Consider the following 23,454-nt stretch of genomic DNA (forward strand, 5'->3'; position numbering starts at 1 on the left):
TGTGTCATAAGTAAAGGGCCGGCTGGCTTGACCGTTAAAGGGTGCTGTAACCCCCAAAGTACACTCCAGTCCAAACCAAAAAAAAAATTATTTTCTGTGTTTGTGAATTGTGTGCACTGTGGCTGCACGTGCATCAACAAAGGAGCAGCGCCAAGCGTGCGCCTGTGTCCCATAAGTAAAGAGCCGGCTGGCTCATTTCTTAAAGGGTGGTGTAACCCACAAAGTGCACTACTCTCCAGCAAAAATAAAAAAATATTTTCTGTGTTTGTGTGCGCTTTAGCCGCACGTATATATATCAATATAACATAAATGGAGGACCAAACTTTCTCCGATAAAAATAAAATAGGGAAAGATCAAGAACCACTTCCTCCTAGTGCTGTTGCTGCTGCTGGGAGTTGTTCATCATCCCAGAGAGGAAGTAGGAACATCACTACTTTTACTAAACAATTGACCCTCCAACAGTCCCTAGCGATGAGGATGAAGTACGACAGCAGTCATCCTGAAGCAAAACGTATAACTGAGGCCTTGACTGCTATGTTGGTGTTAGACGTGCGTCCGGTATCCGACATTAGTGCAGTGGGATTTAGACAATTGATGGAGGTAGTGTGTCCTCGGTTCCAAATCCCGTCTAGATTCCACCTGCATCCTCAAAGCAGCAGTGACAAGCGTGCGTCTGTCTGTTAAAGGGTGGTGACACCCTCAAAGTGTGCTACACAAACAATTAAAATTTTGTTCTTTTTTTTTCTGTCTTTGTGAAATGTGTGGGCTGTAGCCGCACCTGCATCCTTAAAGCAGCAGCGACAAGCGTGCGTCTGTCTGTTAAAGGGTGGTGACACCCTCAAAGTGTGCTACACAAACAATTAAAATATTGTTCTTTTTTTTCTGTCTTTGTGAATTGTGTGGGCTGTAGCCGCACTTGCATCCTCAAAGCAGCAGCGACAAGCGTGCGTCTGTCTGTTAAAGGGTGTTGTAACTCTCAAAGTGCTCCAAAAAATCAAAAAAAATTTTTTAATGTGTTTGTGACTTGTGTGCGATGTAGCAACACTTGCATCCTCAAAGCAGCAGCGACAAGCGTGCATCTGTCTGTTAAAGGGTGGTGACACCCTCAAAGTGTGCTACACAAACAATAAAAATATTCTTCTTCTTTTTTCTGTCTTTGTGAATTGTGTGGGCTGTAGCCGCACCTGCATCCTTAAAGCAGCAGCGACAAGCGTGCGTCTGTCTGTTAAAGGGTGGTGACACCCTCACAGTGTGCTACACAAACAATTAAAATATTGTTCTTTTTTTTTCGGTCTTTGTGAAATGTGTGGGCTGTAGCCGCACCTGCATCCTTAAAGCAGCAGCGACAAGCGTGCGTCTGTCTGTTAAAGGGTGGTGTAACTCTCAATGTGCTCCAAAAAATAAAAAACTATTTTTTAATGTGTTTGTGACTTGTGTGCGATGTAGCCGCACTTGCATCCTCAAAGCAGCAGCAACAAGCGTGCGTCTGTCTGTTAAAGGGTGGTGACACCCTCAAAGTGTGCTACACAAACAATAAAAATATTCTTCTTCTTTTTTCTGTCTTTGTGAATTGTGTGGGCTGTAGCCGCACCTGCATCCTTAAAGCAGCAGCGACAAGCGTGCGTCTGTCTGTTAAAGGGTGGTGACACCCTCAAAGTGTGCTACACAAACAATTAAAATATTGTTCTTTTTTCTGTCTTTGTGAATTGTGTGGGCTGTAGCCGCACCTGCATCCTTAAAGCAGCAGCGACAAGCGTGCGTCTGTCTGTTAAAGGGTGGTGACACCCTCACAGTGTGCTACACAAACAATTAAAATATTGTTCTTTTTTTTTCGGTCTTTGTGAAATGTGTGGGCTGTAGCCGCACCTGCATCCTTAAAGCAGCAGCGACAAGCGTGCGTCTGTCTGTTAAAGGGTGGTGACACCCTCAAAGTGTGCTACACAAACAATAAAAATATTCTTCTTCTTTTTTCTGTCTATGTTTAATGTGTGGGCTGTAGCCGCACCTGCATCCTTAAAGCAGCAGCGACAAGCGTGCGTCTGTCTGTTAAAGGGTGGTGACACCCTCAAAGTGTGCTACACAAACAATTAAAATATTCTTCTTCTTTTTTCTGTCTTTGTGAATTGTGTGGGCTGTAGCCGCACCTGCATCCTTAAAGCAGCAGCGACAAGCGTGCGTCTGTCTGTTAAAGGGTGGTGACACCCTCAAAGTGTGCTACACAAACAATTAAAATATTGTTCTTTTTTTTTCGGTCTTTGTGAAACGTGTGGGCTGTAGCCGCACCTGCATCCTTAAAGCAGCAGCGACAAGCGTGCGTCTGTCTGTTAAAGGGTGGTGACACGCTCAAAGTGTGCTACACAAACAATAAAAATATTCTTCTTTTTTCTGTCTTTGTGAATTGTGTGGGCTGTAGCCGCACTTGCATCCTCAAAGCAGCAGCGACAAGCGTGCGTCTGTCTGTTAAAGGGTGGTGTAACCCTCAAAGTGTGCTCCACAAACAATAAAAATATTCTTTTTTTTTTCTGTCTTTGTGAATTGTGTGGGCTGTAGCCACACTTGAATCCTCAAAGCAGCAGCGACAAGTGTGCGTCTGTCTGTTAAAGGATTACATCGGTGACAGCATCCAAGTAGGCATGTCAGACAGTCCGTACCTGTACTGGCAGGAAAAAGAAGCAATTTGGAGGTCCCTGTACAAACTGGCTCTATTTTACCTGAGTTGCCCCCCCTCCAGTGTGTACTCCGAAAGAGTGTTTACTGCAGCCGGGAACCTTGTCAGCGAAAGGCGTAGGAGGTTGCTTCCACAAAATGTGGAGAAGATGATGTTCATAAAATGAATTATCAACTCTTCCAGGGAGACCAGCCTCCAGAACGTACAGAGGGACCTGTGGTTCCAGCAGGGATGAATTAATACTCTGTGAGGATGAGGATGTACACACTGAAGAGGGTGAGGAATCGGTGGATGAGGAGGATGAGGATGACATCTTGCCTCCGTAGAGCCAGTTTGTGCAGGGACAGATTAATTGCCAGCTTGTTTTGTGGGGGCCCAAACGAACCAATCATTTCAGCCACAGTTGTGTGGCAGACCCTGGTGCTGAAATGATTGGTTTGTTAAAGTGTGCATGTCCTGTTTATACAACATAAGGGTGGGTGGGAGGGCCCAAGGACAATTCCATCTTGCACCTCTTTTTTTTTCTTTGCATTAAGTACAGTTTGGGGCCTAGTTTTTCAATGCCATCCTGTCTGCCACTGCAGTTTCACGCCTAGATGGGTCACGTGTTTGTGCCGCCCACTCGTGTCGCTTAGCATAGTCATCCAGCTACCTCGGTGCAACCTTTTGGACATAAAAACACTATTGTGAGGTGTGAGGTATTCAGAATAGACTGGAAATGAGTGGAAATTAAGGTTATTGAGGTTAATAATAGCATAGGAGCAGAAAAACCTACAAATTCTGTGATTTTAGCTGTTTTTATGCTTTTTTTCAAAAAAATACAGATCCAAAACACAAAACCCAGAACCCAAAACACGGAAGGGTGGTTTTGGCAAAACCAATCCAGATCCAAAACACGAAGAAAGATCCAGATCCAAAACCAAAACACGAAAAGTGGCCGGTGCACACCCCTAATATATATATATATATATATATATATATATATATATATATATTATATACATATATACATATATATATATATTTCTGTCCACAAATGTCTGCATCTAATCGTGCCTATTTGTTACTGAAAGCTTCATCATTCTCTTCTAAATATCATTTTATCTGTTTCAAGCCAGTCCAGATCTTTTAAGCATCTATATCTTTCACTACTTACAGCGAGGTCTATTTCCTTCTTTTTTCCATACTAGATATTTTCCTGCAGGATGCCACGCTGTTCAATTTGACACACGCCTTTCCTTTCAACTCATGCTAGAACTGTTTCCAAGCCACCACTCTCTCATCCATGCTTTGATCTTAAACTTTCACTACACAGCAAATGCTAATGTATGCTGTCAATCTTTATTCCTCTTGACTCTTGCAGAATCCTTTTTAATTTGGCTCATTAAGGCCATTCCTAGAAAATAGATTGTATCTGTTTTCTATATCCCCAGTTCACTTTGCTACTACTTCATTAAATCCTCAATGAAGCCAAATTTGTCAGTAAAATAGTCTATAGTGAGGCAATGTGCAACCATTAAACACTAGGATTCGAGGTATACCAGGCTAATGTTTAGTGTATGTAACCTACGCTATTTAGACATCAACAGGTTACATAACTGTTAAAGATTGGCTACAAATGAACAGAATCCTTGCAATAATCAATGGAACATATCCAATCATTTCACACATACTCCCTCCCAAACTTTGTTTCCTTTTATTCTGTGACCTATGCACAAACTCATGTTCTGCTCAAAATACTGTATGCTTTGTTTCTACAATGTCATCTTTCTGAACAATCTCACAGTGCCCCTTGTCATTTTATATTGAATCCATCCTCCAACCATTTTATTGTTTTTTTTTTAAAATTTAAACAGCTTCTAAGTGCTGTAAACGTACTATAAAACAAGGTCTTCTTTCTGTTCAGAAATCAAAGATACATACATACTGCAACTATCATATTAATAATTTGAAAAACCTGTAAAGAAAAGACAATATGAATGCTATAACGTGTGATTCAGGGTTGGATTGGGCCACCGGGAGAACAGGGCCATTACTAAAGTGAGAGTTTTAGAAGTGGAGTAGTTGCCCATAGCATTTAATCATATTCTAGCTATTCAGAAGGTGTTAGATAAATGATAAGTATAATCTGATTGGTTGCTATGGGCAACAACTTGACTTCTAAAAACTCTCACTTTAGTAAATATGCCCCTTGCCCTCTCTAACGGGAGCCTCCCAGCGATTGCAAATACAGATATGGCTTGTAACAGTAATACCCCACTTTTTGGGTTTGAGTGGTGAGGAGGAGCATGTGTGAAGAATCTGATCTGCAGACTTGAGTAGCGATGGACAACTGAATTATCCACATCAATATTATGAATGGCACCATTGTATCGATGTCAGCCAATCATCTTTTGCAAATCATCAATATTTTTGACAATCATTGTGCTGCACATATGGGCAGGAAAGATGATATTTTTTTGTTCAAAAAACATAACACTACTCGGTAGTGAAAGGTCACTGTAGCAATACTATTTCTCAGGCATTGTAAAGTGAGGGCAGGACCATGATGATGACATAATCTCACACCACCCACTTGGCTGCAACATATCCCCCACATCACCCATGGGGCAGCCATACATTAGGTGACTATGATTTTTTTGTTAAAATTTGCTGAATATTTTCTCTTACAAGTAAAATTCATTTTGGTGCAGAAAGCTATTCCTGCCTTTGTCATGGTTATTGTTTTAGGGGGACTCTTGCCTCTCTGTTTTATTGAGTTTGTGAAGCAGCCTGCGACAGAGTATCCTGAAGGAGACTCATCAAGGTTACTATATCCAGGCCTGGCAAGAGCCGCGACGGGCCCGGGTAAAAGGGGGCTTGGGCTAATCGCGGGAGGCGTGGCCACGTCCTCTTTGTTAAAATACATTTTTAAAAATGAAAAGTTTTGCAGCGCCACGTGCTGGCTAGGGGGCGCTGTAAGCCCCCTCAGCCCGGCATATAACCAGTAGGGGGCGCGATCAGCTTGATCGCTCCCCCCACAGGCATAGGAGACTGCTGTGGCTGCTTCTTAGCAGCTGCGGCAGTCTCCCAGTGCAGCCTAGCACACCGCAGCATGTGCTGAGCTGCTGTGATGTAAGAGGGGGGGGGGGGAGCGGTGCTGGGCCCCTCCAGCAAGCCCGGGCCCGGGTAATTAGTACCTGCTCCCCCCCCTCTCTGTGCCCCTGACTGTATCTAATGGCAAGGCCTACAGTTCCTCATTGCCTAGGATAGTCTGTACCTGTACCGGGGTCAACAAGCTCTTTTTATTTTGAATCTTGTAATCACTTCACGTTGTAACATAACGAATTGTAAAAAGAAAAGGGTAACCTCTAGGGGTAAGCACACCATCTACATACACAAGCTGATCTTATTTCCTAAGCCTGTATTGAGCCCTTCAAAATGGCTCCACTGGGAGCAAGTTGCTTTGCTCTATTATGGTGTTTTATTTTACATTCATATGGAGAACTTCAAGAAAGAAGAAACAGCACATACCCTATGGATTTCAGATTATAGCAAAAGTTGGAAAAAAAAATACTTTATTTAAATATTTATTTTTCAAGTTGGCTGAAATATGCGCAGAAAGTTCCAAGACTGCTCCTACTGCTGCCAGCCATTATTGCCATGGAGTTGAGCATCACACAGTTGATTTAATTGATAGATTGTGATGATAGATTTTCTATTGGTGCAATAAGCAGTGATAGATATTTTTTCTATCACTGCATATTGACGTATAGGGCTTGATTCAGAGCTGTACGATATGTACAGCTCTGGGCCTGCATCTAAGTTGCACTGTGCATGTGTCAAGGTACATTACCGTAGTTGCTCACTGAGACTATTTACTCGCAGTGTGATTAACAGGCAGGGAGCGTCTAGGCGGCGAAGAATGCAGGCCTGTGACAACCATTTTGAGGACATATCACAGTGTGTTACTGTGATCCTGTACATAAGGAATATAGCTCCTGCATCTCAGTTCCCATGGCCATTCTGCGGGACCATAGGCATACTCAGGCCAGCAACAATCCAATGATTTGTGACCAATGCTGCTTCTTTGTACGCAGACGTTGCAACATTTTACACAGATGCGTGGAGTTGCAAAGTCGCAGGTGGGTGCCTCAATACATCTCCCGGAAGCTGCAACATTTTTTCCCATCGCAGCTGCGTACACAATCGTAGCAGTGGTGGCATTAGCGTACAACTCTGAATAAGACCCAAATACCTCTAGATCAGATTCATAATGTCAAAATACAGTTTTTTTGTTTTTTAATTATATATAAAATTAATTGGTTTGGCTGTCTCTGTCTGTCTGTCTGGTTGTGCATTCGGACACCCCTGCACCGATTGGGATGAAACCAACGCGAGGTGGTTCAGTTGGACCCTGGCCATGTTTCAGATGGGTTAGGTTCCTGGTCACACCTCCTGTTGCTGTACCCTGGGCTGAACTTTGACCCAGGAGTCTGTTCTGAGCCTTCACTGGATGGATTTAGCCGAAAACTTCACAAACTGGTAACATTGGATAACCGTAGACATACTAGGTGGTTGAGATCTCGGTCAGACCTCCCATTGGCGTATGCTGGGAAAAAAAATTGACTCATGGACTCTGGGCAGAACTTAGACCCGGGGATGCTGGGCAGCACTATAACTCAGGTAGCCTGTTCTGGGCCTTCCACTAGATGGATTTGGATGAAAACTTCACAGAGGTGTGGCAAATGGTCTGGGATGCTTAATGGAGTGGTTGGGGCCCTCGGACAGACCTCACGGTGGAGTGTGCCGGGCAAAAATAGGACCATGGGAGCCAATTCTTGGTCTTCCACTGGATAAATTTGGATGACATCACATAATTTGGATGAAAACTTCACAACATTAGATCCCAGAAGACATAGTAGGGGGTTGAGATCCCTGTCAGACCTCCCATTGGTGTATACTGGGCAGAACTTTGACCCAGGGAGCCTTCTACTGTATGGATTTGGATAAAAACTTCACAGTTTTAACACTGAATCCCAGAAGACATACTATGGGGTTTAGGTCCCGGTCAGACCTCTCATAGATTACCGCTGGGCAGAACTTTGACCCGGGGACCAGTGGCATAAGTTCATCCCAGATGCCCAGAGGCAAGTTATCATTTAGTGCCCCCATATCCACCATATTTACAGCCATAAGTGGGGTTAATATATTGTGAGTGATGGAGGAGGTGCCCCTTCAGTGCTGGTGCCCGGCGGTAGGAGCCTCCATTGTCTCCCATATTTCTGGCCCTGCCAGGGATGCTGGGCAGAACTTTGACCCAGGGAGTCTATTCTGGGCCTTCCACTGGATGGATTTGGATGAAAACTTCACATATTGGAAACAATGGATACCAGAAGACATACTAGGGGGTTGAGGTCCCTGTTGGACCTCCCGTTGGTGTACGCTGGGCAGAACCCGGGGAGCCTGTTCTGGGCCTTCCACAAGATGGCTTAGGATGAAAACTTCACAGAGGGGTGGCAATTGGTCTGGGATGCCTAATGGAGTAGGTGGGTCTTGGTTGGACCTCACGGTGGAGAGCGCCATGCAGAACTTTGACCCAGGGACCTGTTCAGATCTGGGTAGCCTCTTCTGAGCCTTACAGTGGATGGATTTAGACCATCTCACATAATAAAACTTAATAACTGAAAATTTAACACTCGGGCAATGTGTGGCACTTCACCTACTCCAATCCTGGTCTCTCTACCTGCCTCCTTTCTCAATGCTCTATAACAGTGGATGTGCAGTATTCTCAGATTCTTGTAATTACACTTACATGAGCACCAGCGGTGACAAATACAGACTCCCAGCCTATTTAAGCCTCCCTGTGGTTTCAGGAGATTGCCAGAGTATTAGATCTTTCTCTCCTGATCTTCAGCATACCTATCCTGCCTCCTGGACCTGTCTGATCCTGCATATTGAGTAAGCCTGCTTTGACTCTACTTCTGCTTTCTGAATTTGTACCTTGCTTAGTGACTCAACAGTTCTGGCCCAGACTATTCTTTATCTTTCCATTCAGCGTCATCCTTTGGTTTATCTGCATCATCACCTCAGCTAGTTTGACAGAACCTTAGTCTCATCACCGTTCTATCACACTAACAATTCAGGCAGGGAGCATAGAAGTGCAAACCCACTTCTAATTGGGCCCTGATAAAATCCACTGGTGCCTCCATGCCTCTGTTATGAGTAATGTCAAGCCTAGTTGACAGTAACAAATATAATATAAATGTTGAGGCCGCACAAGTCTCACAGTGTAAGAATAAGTTAAATCAACATAAAGGCCTGTCTTAGCAAGGCAAATATGAAGTGGCACTGGGTTGGTGGTGCTCCCAGAGTTTTCGAAGTACAAATAAATACTAATTAAGGGGAAAAAAAAGAAAAAAATGGGGCCATCTTCTAATATAGATATCAAATGTGTTATAAAATAAGGGGGAAAACACACTAATAGGAATGGTTCAAACATTTTATGAGGATATATTAACTTGTGTTAAAAAGTCTTTAAAATGTTTGGTCAGTCATGTAGTGTTGGTAATAGGCACATAGCTATGGTATCCCCTACAGCAGGGGTGTTCAATGTTTAAGACAGTGTGGGCCACATTAAAAATGCAACGAAGTTCGAGGGCCACTACGCTATGATGCAGTATTTAGACTCTGCCCCCTCCTCGCACAATTATGTCCCCCTCCTCCAATTTTAATTATGTTCCATAATGGCCCCTCTCCTCCCACAATTATAATTATGCCCCATAGCTGTCCCTCCTCCTCCATTAATTATGTCAGATAGTTGCCCCCATCCTCAAACAATTATGTCCCATAACAGCCCCCTCTGCAGTGCCCATTATACAGTGCCCCCAGTAGTGGTCCCCCCTATGCAGTGGCCCCAGTAGTGGTACCCATTATGTAGTACCCCTTACATATACACAGACAACAACAAAAATAATACTTACTTGAATCCCCGCTCTTGCGCCCGCCACCATCCGCTCCTCCATCCTCTTGGCCCGCTTGGCACAATGGGAGAGACGTCATGACATCTCTCCCTTCACCCACTGTGGGAGCTGGAAGGTGGAGCTCATGAGTGAGCTCCAGCCTGGCTCCAGCCATGGGTGCAGCATCAAATGAGAGTCTGTCTGACTCTTAGGGGCTGCTAAAACAAACACACTGCCGCCGGGTAGTACTACCCGGTGCTGGTGGCAGTGTGTTTGTTACTGTGTAGTGTGGACCAGTGGCGTATCTACCCATTGGCCAGGATGGCACTCGCCAGGGGCACCGACCAAAGGGGGGGGCACCACCCGGCAGTGCCACCAGTAGCCAAGGGGTGGACAAGTCCCTCGGCCCTACAAGTGTAGGGCAGACTGCAGTGATAGCGGTCTGCCCTACACAGTTTACAAACACACATCCGCCAGCGGCGGCTGTGTGTTTGTAATAGCAGCCAGCTAATGAGAGTCAGACAGTCAGACAGACTCTCATTAGCTGCTGCGTCATCCGCGGAGGGAGTCGGCTGGAGCTCACTAATGAGCTCCGTCTTCTGGCTCCCTCTGCAGCATGTGATAGGAGTGACGTCATGACGTATGATGTCTCTCCCATACAGGAGAAGAGCGGGTGGGACTGAGCGGACAGCGGCGGTCGCGTCAGGAGCGAGGATCAGGTAAGTTGTTTTTTTTCTGTGTGTGTGTGTAGGGGGGGCACTGAAATAGGGGGTAGCCGCTACTGGGGGCAATTTATGGGGGGGTTCCCACTACAGGGGGCACTCTATAGGGGTGGCCACTACTGGGGCACTCTATAGGGTTGGCCACTACTGGGGGCACTGAAATAAGGGGTGGCCGCTACTGGGGGCACTTTATGGGGGGGTGCCTGCTACTGAGGGCTCTGTATATGGGTGGCCACTACTGGGGACAATTTAGGGGCATGGCCACTACTAGGGGCACTGTATAGGGGTGGCCACTACTGGGGACACTGTATAGGGGTGGCCACTACTGGGGGCACTGTATAGGAGTGGCCACTACTGGGGGTATTTTAGGGGGGTGGCCACTACTGGGGGTAATTTAGGGGGGGTGGCCACTACTGGTGGCACTGTATAGGGGGACTACTACTGGGGGCACTGTATAGGGGTCTACTAATGGGAATTGCTACTGGAGGGTTACTACTGGGGGCACTGCATAGGGGGGCTCCAGTCCATTACATTGCCAGGGACGCTTGGATCCCTAGATACACCCCTGGTGCGGACCACACTCAGGAACTGATTCAGACCTGCACGCTAGGAAGCGTTTGCTCATAGCTACCGAAGGTTCACATGCATCATGCGCGAACCACTGCGAGAGATTGGGAAGCGTTAGATTGCCCAGCATAGACCGTCCAGCTGAGTGAGTGACAGGTCAAGCCGTTTGTGGGTGGTAACAGGGGCAGGCCACTAGAAATGGGGAGTGGAGGTGCGAATGCAGGCGTGCCTGAGTGTCTCAATGCCGTTTCAGAGGTGTGCATAATTAACAGGCAGCATCATTGTACATGTCACCTGGTTGAAATACACACTGAAGTGATTGCAGTAGTTGCGGCAGGGTATAGCCAACCTCAAGCGCTGCGACTGCATCCGATGGTGCTCGATGTACCAATGGTTCATGCACTTCCAGTTGATGACGTGCACAGGTGGGTGTCTTATGAGTGGCTGGTGAGCATCTGCAAACACAAAGTATTCACACGCCAAGACATAGCGGGCGTGCTAATGCCTTGCCTTGAGATCGCCTTTGTGCTAGATTTGCATACGCTGGGTGCGATCGAACGCATCTAGCGAGCAGGTCTGAATGAGCTCCTCATTGCGGTCCGCACTACACTAACTGAAATAGACCTGGACTGCGCCACTGATGAGGGGGTGACATTAGAGTGTGCCTGTGCACACCATTAGCGGGCCACGGGGAACAGCTCCATGGGGAACCTGTGGACCGCGGGCCACAGGTTGAAGACCCCTGCCCTACAAGAAAACAAATTGAAACAAATTATGATACAATATAGATGAAATCACAGAATCGCTGTGAATAAAACAATGCAGTCATAGATCAGTTAGTTCCACAGGTATTTACAATGTACAAGCTGGGTGGGGTATCTCACATGTCTATCTCTAAAGATACTACCCAGAATAATTATGATGTATTATAGCTATGCACAAAATATAAAGGGAACTAAGTAAATATATTACTGTCAAGTAAATATCACATAGCAAAAAATAGTTGTTAGTGTAGTTATAAATCACTCTGGGCCATATTTGTTACCATAATGTTACTAAACTGGCTGCTATTATTTCACAGATCTAACAGGTGGAATGTCCTAGAAGTGATCACAGCACGTCGTTGCTGTGCATTTTAGCAGAAATGCTGCTGATCACAATGCCACATGGCAATGCTTAAAACATATTTCTCAGGAAGTATTGTAACATTATTTCAGAAACCATGTATATTGGCCATCCAAACTGTCATTCCATATAATAGTTGGAAAAAATATTCAACTGTTCAATCACCAACAGCAAAACAAATAGACAAGATAATAAAATGTGTTATCACAAAGCAACCAGGCATCTGGAGGGATATAGAATGGGGATGGGGATGGAATTCCAACGCTCGGGATCCTGGCGGTCACAATCCCGACACCGGCATCCCGACAGGGTTAGAATACCGACACTTGTCGGTCAGTATTCTAACCCTCCCCCTCTCCTTACCGTAGCCCTAACCCTCCCTCCCCGGTGCCTGAACCTAACCTCCACCCATAGTGCCTAAAGCTAACCTCCCCCTCCCTGCACCCTAAACCTAACCCTCTCCCCTTAGTGCCTAACACTAACCCTCCCCCTAGTGCCTAACCCTACTCCCTAACTGTTACACTTAGTGCACTGCAGGAAGATACCACAGCCCTTTCCAGATGAGAGACTGTCTGAAGGATAGCTGAATTACCTGTGGTCTGAGGGAGAGCTAAATGGTGGGTCAGTTGGAGACCTAGGGGGTCTATTTACTAAGCAGTGTTAGGAGACAGAGTGAAAAGTGATAAGGTGCCAGCCAATCAGCTCCTAACTGCCATCTCACAGGCTGTGTTTGAAAAATGACAGTTTGGAGCTGATTGGCTGGCACCTTATCACTTTTCACTCTGTCTCCTAAAACTTGGTGTCAGCAATGCTTCTCAGAATCAGAGCAGACTCAGAGGAGGACACTCATTTAGTCTGACGGGGCTTGTTCACATGATCACCTCTTATGTGATCATGTGAACAAGCCCTGTCAGGTGAACCCATATTAGGTTAGAACTATTCCTATAAGTGTCACCCTCCCCCAACCTTTTTTCTTCTACACTGTTAGACATAGGGGTTACATGTCAGCTTGATATTCAGATTCACAACACCCTTTTCCCAGCCAGAGGTTGAGGCAAGACTTCCCATCGACCTTCACACTGACTGCAGGTGCCATTTTAAATATTCACCTGCAACCCACCTGGAAGCAGCAGCTTATAGAATCGCCGCTGCTTCATAAATAAAACCCTTGCAATAAACAGCAAAGTCTAAAGATTTATTTTCCATACTCCTCTGCTACTGACAATATGGTTGATCATGACCACATGACAGTTATTTCAGTTTAATTTTATAAAACCACTTCCACAGTGTCTATACCTCTGGCACAAATTCACCTTTACTGTTGAGTTTCCAAAATGATCTGTTCTCACTCAGCCATCTGATATACTGTATACTCTTTTTCTCTTGGTAAACTGATTCACTCATTAGGGGACCTATTCATCATCACTAAAGTTTGGTTTTATTAATCATGCTTAATTGTACTCTGGGCCTTATTCAACAGTGCACCCCTGACCCGTTCTGCGCATGTGCAGAACGGGTCTACTTTAGTATGGTAGATGCCATTTATCAAGTTCTGAAAAAAGATCCTGAGATGGCATGCAGCTCCTGATAGTCTTCACAAGCTTCCAATTTCAAATTCCTCCCTGCTGTGTCCTCCCAGACTGCGGCTCTCCGCTCCACCTTCTCCCCGCTCCTCTTTCCCTCCCTGCTCCACTGAACCCACCATCGCAGCCTGCATGACAAGTTTATATTCCAGGGGTCTCAAATTGCACTGTCGTTGCAACTTCAGTGGTCTCACAGCTAGCTGGTCACCAGTGTGCCTGTTTGAGACCTGCAGGCTCCAGCAGAGACAGTGTGTAACCTAGGTACAGACCAGCACCATGGACAGCAGCTCCTGCACAGGGGTCCAGAGTTAAAGGCACATGCGCTGTTTCAGCAAATCATGAGTAGAGTAAGGGGACAGTGCAGCTAAAGGGGAAAAGTGTCAGACTTCATAAAAGCCGACTCCGCAGAATGAGCAGCTTTTTGGAAGTGATACTTTAGTTAATGAGGCATAATGAATGCCTCCAAAATGTTCATTGAACTCGCAGCCAGTTCAATCAATAATTATCACTCTTAATATTTTTATCATGATGAAAAGGTCCCTAGGTCTCAAGTATCATCTCTGCTCTCAATCTTTTACTTTACCCCACATTCAGTCACACTCGCGTCATATTAGTTTCCAAAACATAGTTTAAATTCTCTATTTTCATACCGAAGATGCAACCACCACTCCTATCCATTCTCTTATCTCCCATCTTGACTACTTCAGTCTCCTCCTACCTGACATTCCCCTCACCCATCACTCCTCACTTTAAACTATTGTGAATGCTATGGCAAGACTGATTTTCTACTCTTGATTCACAAATTACTCACACCTACCTACAGAGCCCTAGACAACAATGCTTCTTCATACAGTTCAAGCCTCATATCAAAATACTTAACCTCACGCCATCTTCGATCTGCCTCTGATCTGCAATTCACATCATTTTCACTAACCACCTCTTACTCCCACCTACAAGACTTTTCTCAATTCACTACTCACAAATGCAGTTTGCACCCGCACCTTATCAGACTTTCCCCCAGCTTTCAAATTTATAAAAGCACTCTGAATACCTGTTTACTAGAGTATACCATTATCTGCCTGTCACCGCCCCTATTATCATTGCTATCTCAATCTCCCACTCTGATCCCACAAATGCTACTTTTAAAATGTAACTTTTTTCACAAGGGCCATACCCAACCTTTGCTGTCACATTTGCATGTATCTTGTCTACATTGTGTGATAATGTATGGGACTTACCACAGGTCTCTAGAAGAGACCATGTTCTCAATTCTACTAGAAGACTTGGGCTGCATTCAAAAAGTCAGACAGTACACTTGGTGGGCTAGTTAGCCTTTTACGTGGAAAGCTGTAGCTCTCATAGGCATATTTATAATAGCTGCAGGGTGTACGGTGCACCCGGGTCCAATGGGGACCCAAACTGCACACCGTGCACGTACCCATAGTAAACTTACCTTGTGCCAGCAAGCAGGTCCCTCCTCCTCTGCAGTACCATTTTCCCAGTGACTTCTCTGGGAGGATGGCATTGCACTGTTAAAGCAAAGACTCTGGCACGACCCTTTGCTCTCTTGCGCTCATGCACTATCTTCCTAAATGTCAGTGAGAACATGGTGCCGTGGAGGAGGAGGGACCCACTTGCCAGCACAATGTGAATGCAGGGTTTGGGGTGGGGACCGCTGCTCAGAGGAGGGGGGCACGCTGCACACAGACCCTCTCGGGAGTTAATATGCCCCTGATCAGCCAATTAGGATAGGGCAGGGGTGGTGATTATTTTTTTTTTAAGGTTGCTGTTTTTTCCTGTAGGCAGGGTGATCAATACGGGACAAGCTGACCTGGCCTATCTAAACGAGAGGTGAATGGTTTTAGCTTAATGCTAGAGATTGGCAATAAAATTGGATATGTTTTTGCATGCTGTCTGACATCCTGAGAATAAATTGCACAATCATTTTACAAAATTACATTATGAGCATCATCTTGAAGGTGTCAGTGCCATACTGGTATGCTCGTGCTTTCTGCTCTGTTTCCCACTGTCCAGTACTTCAGAACACTGTGGTATAAAACAAGTCATAATCAGAATTTATAATAATAAACAAAAAGTAACATGACAATAGTTAACGTGATTGTAAGTGACAGAAGTCTGCTCAATTGGGTATGTCTGCACTGCACTTTAATTTCTTATTTCTAATCACTCTTCTTTCAAATCTAATTGTACTAAATGCATCTGAGCCACCTGCATTTGTATAGGGACATTGGTGCTGTACAAAACAGACATGAGACAATAATACAGCGAGGCAGGTGTCCTCGAGGGATACAGGAACTCATAATTCAAACATTTCAATTATTGCCAAGATGTTTCTGATAAATATTCCAACTGGAACAGAACGTTGACCCACTATTATACACGGAAACTCATGTGAATTCATGATGCACTCTGCTTACTGCAAAGGTGCGCGCAACACATTCACTTTGATTGAAGGTGTGAGACTTGACAAGGCTATATAGGGATTAGTATAGTGCATATGATTTTACCAACATAATTGTTACAGTCAAGGCCACGGGATGACGGGTTCAAAGAAACAAACTGTCAGACCTAAGCACAAGGTTGTTCAGACAGAATTCATTCAGGGAAAAGGCAGCCTACTCTCCCTTAGTCTGGGTTAAGACATAGATCATCTTGGCAGTGAAATACAAAAAAAAAAAATCAAGCATAGTATCTCCAGCTGTACTGGCAGATTTCTCTTTGAGATCTTGTGTGTATTCTTGCAAGGATTGATTGTGCATAATTGTATTTCAAATGAATTAGCAAAATTTGTCCCATTGATAATTGAAAATGTATGTAGCATAATAAGCATATTAATCCTTTTATAGTCACAAGGGAGAGGAGCAGCAGGCAGTGCGTTCTATCTCGGACATTTATTTCCATGTAATTGTCACACTGTGCTAAAACTATGTATAGCTGAATAATGTTGACATATTTAATTGCTTGTTTTCAGCTTTCATTCCTGCACTGTTATTTTGGCTCCGTGAGAGGTGCAGCAGGCATGGGAGCCTCAATATAAAAGAGAGTGCTTTAATGTAGATAATATGCAACTATTCATTTTTCCATTTATTTAAAATATTATGGTGTGTTGAACAGTTCTTCAAGAATTATACAGAGGGTCAATTTCTCAAGAAAAAATAAAATAAAATATGGGGAAAATAGGACTGAGGAACTGAAGGAGGCTGGGCAGGAAGCTCGGTAATACTGGAAGATTCAATTGGAAAAGGTGAATACACGAAAGAGATTTACAATATTCTTAGGTATTTTATAAGCTTATCCAGAATACATATAGCAACGCAGGACACCGATCTAAATAAGGACAAGGAAAGAACAGACTAGTTGGCAAAACAGATTTCATTATGGACTGTAACCCATGTCATTTTTATGTTGTTAGTGATAGGTTAGGGAAACGATACATTATATCTGTCATTTGAAACTTAGAATCAATGTCTTACTCAGTTCAGTAATACAATTCAAGACAGAAGTGAATGGCAGTGCCAAAATAGCTCATCGCTATAAATTATAAATAGGGACAAAAAAAAATGTTATCTTTCATTATACAGTAATTGCAGTTATGGGGACTGATGCAGGTATCTTAGCACAGTGGGCAGACACAAATGTAGCTGGGTCTTTTGCCACAGCCGCACCCTTCTCTTTATGTTAGGGGCACGTCTGATTTATTCTTGCAGTGTCTTACATCTGTGGAAATCCTTCTCAGTGTGTCTTTATACTCACAACAGAAGCTTGCGCCAGCCCCATGACATGTGCAGTTTCTCTGTCTGACTATGGCCTCCTGTGTGAGAAGTTGTACATCTTTAGAAGCAGCCGCTGTCAGCAACATGCCTGAGTCTGCATAGCCACCTGCCTGTTATCTCCCAGGTACACCCACACTTCCTGTGTCCAAGTTCACTATGCGTCTCCGTGCATTAAGAGTCAGGACACATGCACAGTACTTAAAGCACTGCACGGTCATCGGCATAGCGTGCAACTCTAAATCAAGCCCAGTGTGTGTAAATTACTCTACAAAGAAAGAGCGTGGAAATAGAACATATTTTCGCACATATGCAGAGACATAGACATCCCAAATTGCATCCTCCTCTGCATCGGCATCATATGGGCCTGATTTATGACAAGTCTTCATCATCAGCCTGTATGTGCACCTTCCCTATAACAAGTGCAATAGATATACCTCCTAGAATGTTTGTGCAGCCTTCAATGAGTCACATTTGTGTAAACATGCCTTTACTCCAAGGGCTGGATCGGGAATTTAAATAGTTGCAAATAGGCATCTCAAACATCTCAGCCCACTGGAGAGGGATCACAAGATACAACCCCAGTATGGCCCTGGAAAATATTCTGACAGTGGCCTCATGTGGTATGTTTTGCCAAAGTGTCAGTGGGCAGGGTCAAATCAACAGAAGACAGGCCACCATTATGGATGAAGCCATGCAGCAAGATGTGGGAGTAAACAGCAAGCAAGGGACAAAGCTATTTCTGTAAAGTAGTGTTAAGCTGGCCATATACCTGCACGACCATCATCAGATCTGTTTCAGCATCCGACTCCCCGGAGCTCCCTGGCAGTCCCGGCAGCATGTTTGTTGTTGTTCTTAGCACAGGATCTGTCGTATGATCGATCCTGTGCTTGAAATGACTTGAATTGCTGCACGATGGATCGCATGAACAAAATAAACAGCACGATTTGCACATGATACGATGGAACATATGGGCTGCACATCTGATCCTAACATCCGATTATAGGAGCTTCGGGAGCGCGCATCAGATTCATCTTACTAAAAAAATACATGATTTTCACAAGATCCATCATATGACTCATCGAAAATCGGGCAATCGGCCCGAAATCGTGCAGGTGTATAGCCAGCATTACACAACTCTCCAATCACTTCACATTGAAACCAGAGCTGGATTAAGGTTTTGGTGGGATCCAGGGCATTTAAGACAGGGAATCCCCTTATGGATTAAATAAATAAATAGCATACTATACTGTCTGCTCCTGAGTCAGACGTAAGTCCAAAAATGGATGAATCCTGCAGATTTCTGTAAGCTGTGTTGTTTCATTTCCTGTTTACTGGCCAGGTATAATGATTTCTTGGAATTGGGCTCTCTGCTGTCTTCCATGTGTAAGGCTTAATTGTGGTATTAACCAAACCAGAGAAGGACCCTTTATTAACTAAATCGTACCATCAGATCTCACTGTGACCTTGAATGTGAAGATACTAGTTAAACTTCTAGCAATGCATTTCAATCATCCAGACTAATTGTGCTGTATGCCCAGCATGTCAACTACATCTAATCTGCATCATCTGTTTGCCCACCTTCTGATGTCCGATGAAGCTGAGGAGGGGGCTGTAATGGTGTCCTTGACTTGGCCTTTGCCTCAGTGCAATTGGGCTATCAGTGGGAGGTTATTCATCATTTTGGATTTGACTCTGGGTTTATCCGCTAAATTCAATTTCTGTTCTCACCTCCCAGTAGCTGGGGTCTTTGTTGATGGTCCCTTTGGCTTGGGGAGGGTTACACAACAGGGTTGCCATCGTCACCTGTCTTGTTTGCAGCTGTAACTGTCATCATTAATATCGGGACTTACGCCTAACCCCATGCTTGGTGCAAAAGATCCATTGGAAGCAGGCATCTGAATAGACAGTGGACAAGTGGAGAAGTTACCCAGATCAACCAATCAGCTTCTTCCTAACATTTTATAGGATTTACTTGATAAGTGCTAGGTTTTAAAAGCAGCATGTATTGTTGGGGTTTTTCACAGTTTGTCACTTCAGATAAAAATGGCCCTGGCATCCCTGATAGACCTGGAGGTCATTCAAATGTTTAGATAGAAGGAACTTCCTAAATTGTTATGAGCAGTTAAGGGATGACTTAAAACCTTTCACTGAATATTCCAATGTAATATCTGGTCTGCACAAATTACTATGGGTTTTACACTTCATAGTGACAAGCTTGTTGCAATCTGTGCGCTCCCAAGGCCACATTTTAAAGGAACATTTCTCAATTTTTAACTGGAAAGGCTATGGACAGGGCCGGTTCTACCATTACGCACGGTACGCAGCTGCGTAGGGAGCCACATAGTGGAGGGCACCTCAGCTGTGTACCAAGCGGGCCGCGGGCAGACTGTGTCTCTGTGACACAGCTGCACCGCATGTGTAGCGCTGACCGGACGGAGTTCGGTCAGCACTACACAGTGCCAAACACACAGCCGCCAGCACTGGCAGCTGTGTGTTTGTTGTAATTAGCAGCCACTGAGAGTCTGTCAGACTCTCATCGGCTGCTGCGCACACTACCGGAGCCATCTTCCGGCTCCGGCAGCGGGTAATGGGAGAGACGTCATGATTCTTTAATGTCTTGGGACTATAGATTGCAAACATGTTAGTCAAAGGCCACCTTGCCGGAGAGCTTACACACAGATGCGTTTGGCATGACTGAGATGTTTCGAGAGGAGTAGCGTACCATAGTTTTCTTTACATTGTGCATCTGTTAATAAAATTCATATTTTAAGCGAGAAAGATGCTCAGCACAGCTGAATTGCTCAGAAACCGGTGCACCGATAGGGACTTTTTGCGGCGATTTGAGCAACAGTGTATGAGGATACATCTCTATATAACAATGGCCACCACTACCACTCTTTGAATGTGTAAGATATCTGTGATGTAAATGTGCACTTCATGAGTGCCGTAGTAAGATATCTTGGTCCATGTCATGCCTTCATGATTCTGTTTCAGCCATTCCTATACCAAAAGCTTCAGAGTGGAAATAATTACTTTGCACATTTATTTTATTTTTTGGGATACCATGCGAAAACTGTGGTATATGTTTACTAAATGTAATGTAGTGTACTTTGTGTGTGTAACTGCAGGTAATTCAGGATATGGCTGTCACCTGCTTGTTAATTACACATCTTTTGAATCGACACACTCCTGCTTAGCATAAATATTGCGATGGACATACTGGCACTAGATCTGTGACAGTGTCTCATTGGAGTTTTGAAGAGCAGGTCATGAGCCATGATAAATCTGGTGGTGTGCTTCTTTGTGATCTTGTAAAATATCTAGCCTTGTACTATGCAATCTGGCTTTAATACCACATCTAACTATTTGTATACCAGTGTATAATGAGGAAGCAGGGGACCTACTACTAGCTAAGGATTTGGATGATACAGAGAGTGATGAGGTAGGTCAGACAACAAATAATTTCACATTAACAAAATATAACTTGCATTAGTACATAGCAAATATCTTTCTTATTTTAGAGGCTGGTTCACTAGGGATGTGCCTTAATTGTCCATCATATTGCCTTCCCTGCTGTAGAGACTGTGTGTATTGGAGGAGTACTGTAGCAAATGTTGATGGGATGCAAACAGCAGTACTCTCAGTTGGAAGAGACACAACAGCAGCAATACCATTTAAATTACGCTCTTTGAAAGATTAGGTTAATCCCTATAAAGCCCTGCTAATGCATAGAAAAGGAGTATCTATTCTATCCAATACATTTGTTATATGATTTTAGGCATTAGTTTGAATGTTGTAGTATCTTAAGCCTCTTATAAACCAGGCATTAATTTGCCACTTTTGCTGATATTGGTTATGCATGAAATCCCTTTGGATTCATCAGAATTCATCCATGGCAACTTAAATATTAATAACCAGGTTTTGTATTAAGTGAGGAGTGTGTTCATGATGTAACTACAGAGTTGCGCGGCCATTTGTTTTAAATTGCACAATTATAAATAAATGTAAATGGTTTTATGTTATATTGGCATCCCTTCTTTTATTTTTCATATATTGGGACTGTGAACCTATATGAGAGGAAGGAGAACCACAGTGAGAAGTCATCTCTTTGGGAAGTGTACTAACCAGATATCTTGGAGAAAAACTACATTTGGATTACTACTATTTATATGGATTGAGTACATATTGTCTACTATCCATATATATTGAACATTCTTCAGACTGTAACATTTTAACTCATGACATTTTATTTAAACGGATTCATTACCATTGTACCATCAGCAGTGGTATCCATTATCTACTGAATATTTGGAGCGCTTGAGATTTCTTTTTTTGTTTATTAAAATCACAGCTATAGTTACTAGCTTGATGCTATGCTGGAAGCTAGTAACTGTCATGTACATTGGGCCTGATTCAGCAGAGCAGTCTAGTCCACTGCTGATTGCAGATTCCTGATGGTCGTGAATCTGCTCATGCACCAGACCGGTACTGCGTGTGTGCAGTACAGGTCTGCACTCTTGGACAGAGTTCGTCAGCCGACTGTCGGTTATTACCAGATTTCTAGGCAGTTACCAATTGCTAATCAAAATCTGGTACAAGAAGTTAATTGTGGATCTAGGTTTAGATTCCATTTAATTTTGGAATCTTTACAATTTTATTTTAGTATCCTAAAAGATTTGGGAGCAGTGTGAGCATGTGTGTGTGTTGTGTGTGTGTGTTTTTGTGTGTGTGTGGGAGGGGGGGATACAATCTGAATCAGGTAGATTTTCAAATTAAATCAGTCATTTACTTCCTAATTAGCAGTGGTGAGTTGCAATGATATTTCTTAAGCTGGGTACACACCCCAGTGATCCGTGGACCCAGCAATGCGACAATGTGATGTATTGATATATTGCACTCTTGTACACACTGCACAATGCTCCATTCTTATTGTAACTACACCATGACGCACAATGCTCCATGCTTAATGTAACTACACCATGACGCACAATGCTCCATGCTTATTGTAACTGCACCATGATGCACAATGCTCCATGCTTATTGTAACTACACCATGACGCACAATGCTCCATGCTTATTGTAACTGCACCATGACGCACAATGCTCCATGCTTATTGTAACGACACCATGACGCACAATGCTCCATGCTTATTGTAACTGCACCATGACTCACAATGCTCCAAGCTTATTGTAACTACACCATGACGCACAATGCTCCATGCTTATTGTAACTACACTATTTCGTACGTCGCATTGTCCCATCTGAAGTGCAGCAAATAAGATGGGACCACACAATTCATCAAATGATGCATTGTATGCACTGTACACATTACATGGTGGTCACAGGTACCATGATTACAATAACAAATTGTGTAGTATGTATCCAGCTTTAAGTAAACAAAGGAATGACCCTGAATAACCCACTATCCTTAAAAATGTGAGGGATAGCTGTGGGAATAAAAGCCTGTTGCCGTGTAGTTGTAGTTGGGCACAAACCTCACGCCACTCACTCTTACCTTCAGGTCGCCAATGAAGCTTTGTTTAATGGTCCTGGAACGTAGATCGGATGTGGATGGAAACTCACAGTCCTGGACCCTGTAAAGAAAGAAAGAAAGAAATGCCATATATCGGTAGGATTCCCGCTGGGATCAGTAGATAATAATCATTGGCCTCAGACTTTGTTACACCACCGTGCCAAGCAGAGATGCATCGGATTTAATTCACCGACAAGGAGGGGTGGGAATAGCATACAAACCATAGATTCACTTCCAGAACACACTCTTGTCACTTTGCTGAGTGAACAGTCACGATTTCACTATCTGCAAACAACCCACCCCCATGGCTGTAATAACTTTCCTTCTTTCTAAGCGCCTTTAGCACCCACAACTTACTGTCTAAATATTCACAATTCAGGGACCTAGCTTTAGATGACCTGATGAAGAACTATAATACAGGCTACCTATCACCATGCTACTCCTACACTTCCGCAACAGTGCATATATATCAATGAGATGTAGTTTAAATCTGTTGGGATGCCAGCGCTCAGAGTGCCAG

General features: G+C 43.9%; 1 long non-coding RNA gene across 2 annotated transcripts; it reads right to left on the minus strand.

The window, feature by feature from the left end:
- Nucleotides 1–11,584: 11,584 nt before the first annotated feature.
- On the minus strand, nucleotides 11,585–22,993 carry LOC148537930 (uncharacterized). 2 transcript variants are annotated; one of them, XR_015872455.1, is made up of 3 exons: nucleotides 22,917–22,993; nucleotides 15,565–15,652; nucleotides 11,585–11,645 (listed from the first exon to the last, which is right to left on the minus strand). It is a non-coding gene; the product is annotated as an uncharacterized LOC148537930 (long non-coding RNA). The 2 variants fall into 2 exon arrangements; XR_015872454.1 differs by lacking the exon at nucleotides 22,917–22,993 and adding an exon at nucleotides 17,381–17,440.
- Between the last annotated feature and the right edge of the window lie 461 nt (nucleotides 22,994–23,454).

Source organism: Taudactylus pleione, unplaced genomic scaffold (assembly GCF_031769625.1).
Source record: "Taudactylus pleione unplaced genomic scaffold, aTauple2 ptg000041l, whole genome shotgun sequence".
In the NCBI taxonomy this organism is placed as follows: Eukaryota; Metazoa; Chordata; class Amphibia; order Anura; family Myobatrachidae; genus Taudactylus; species Taudactylus pleione.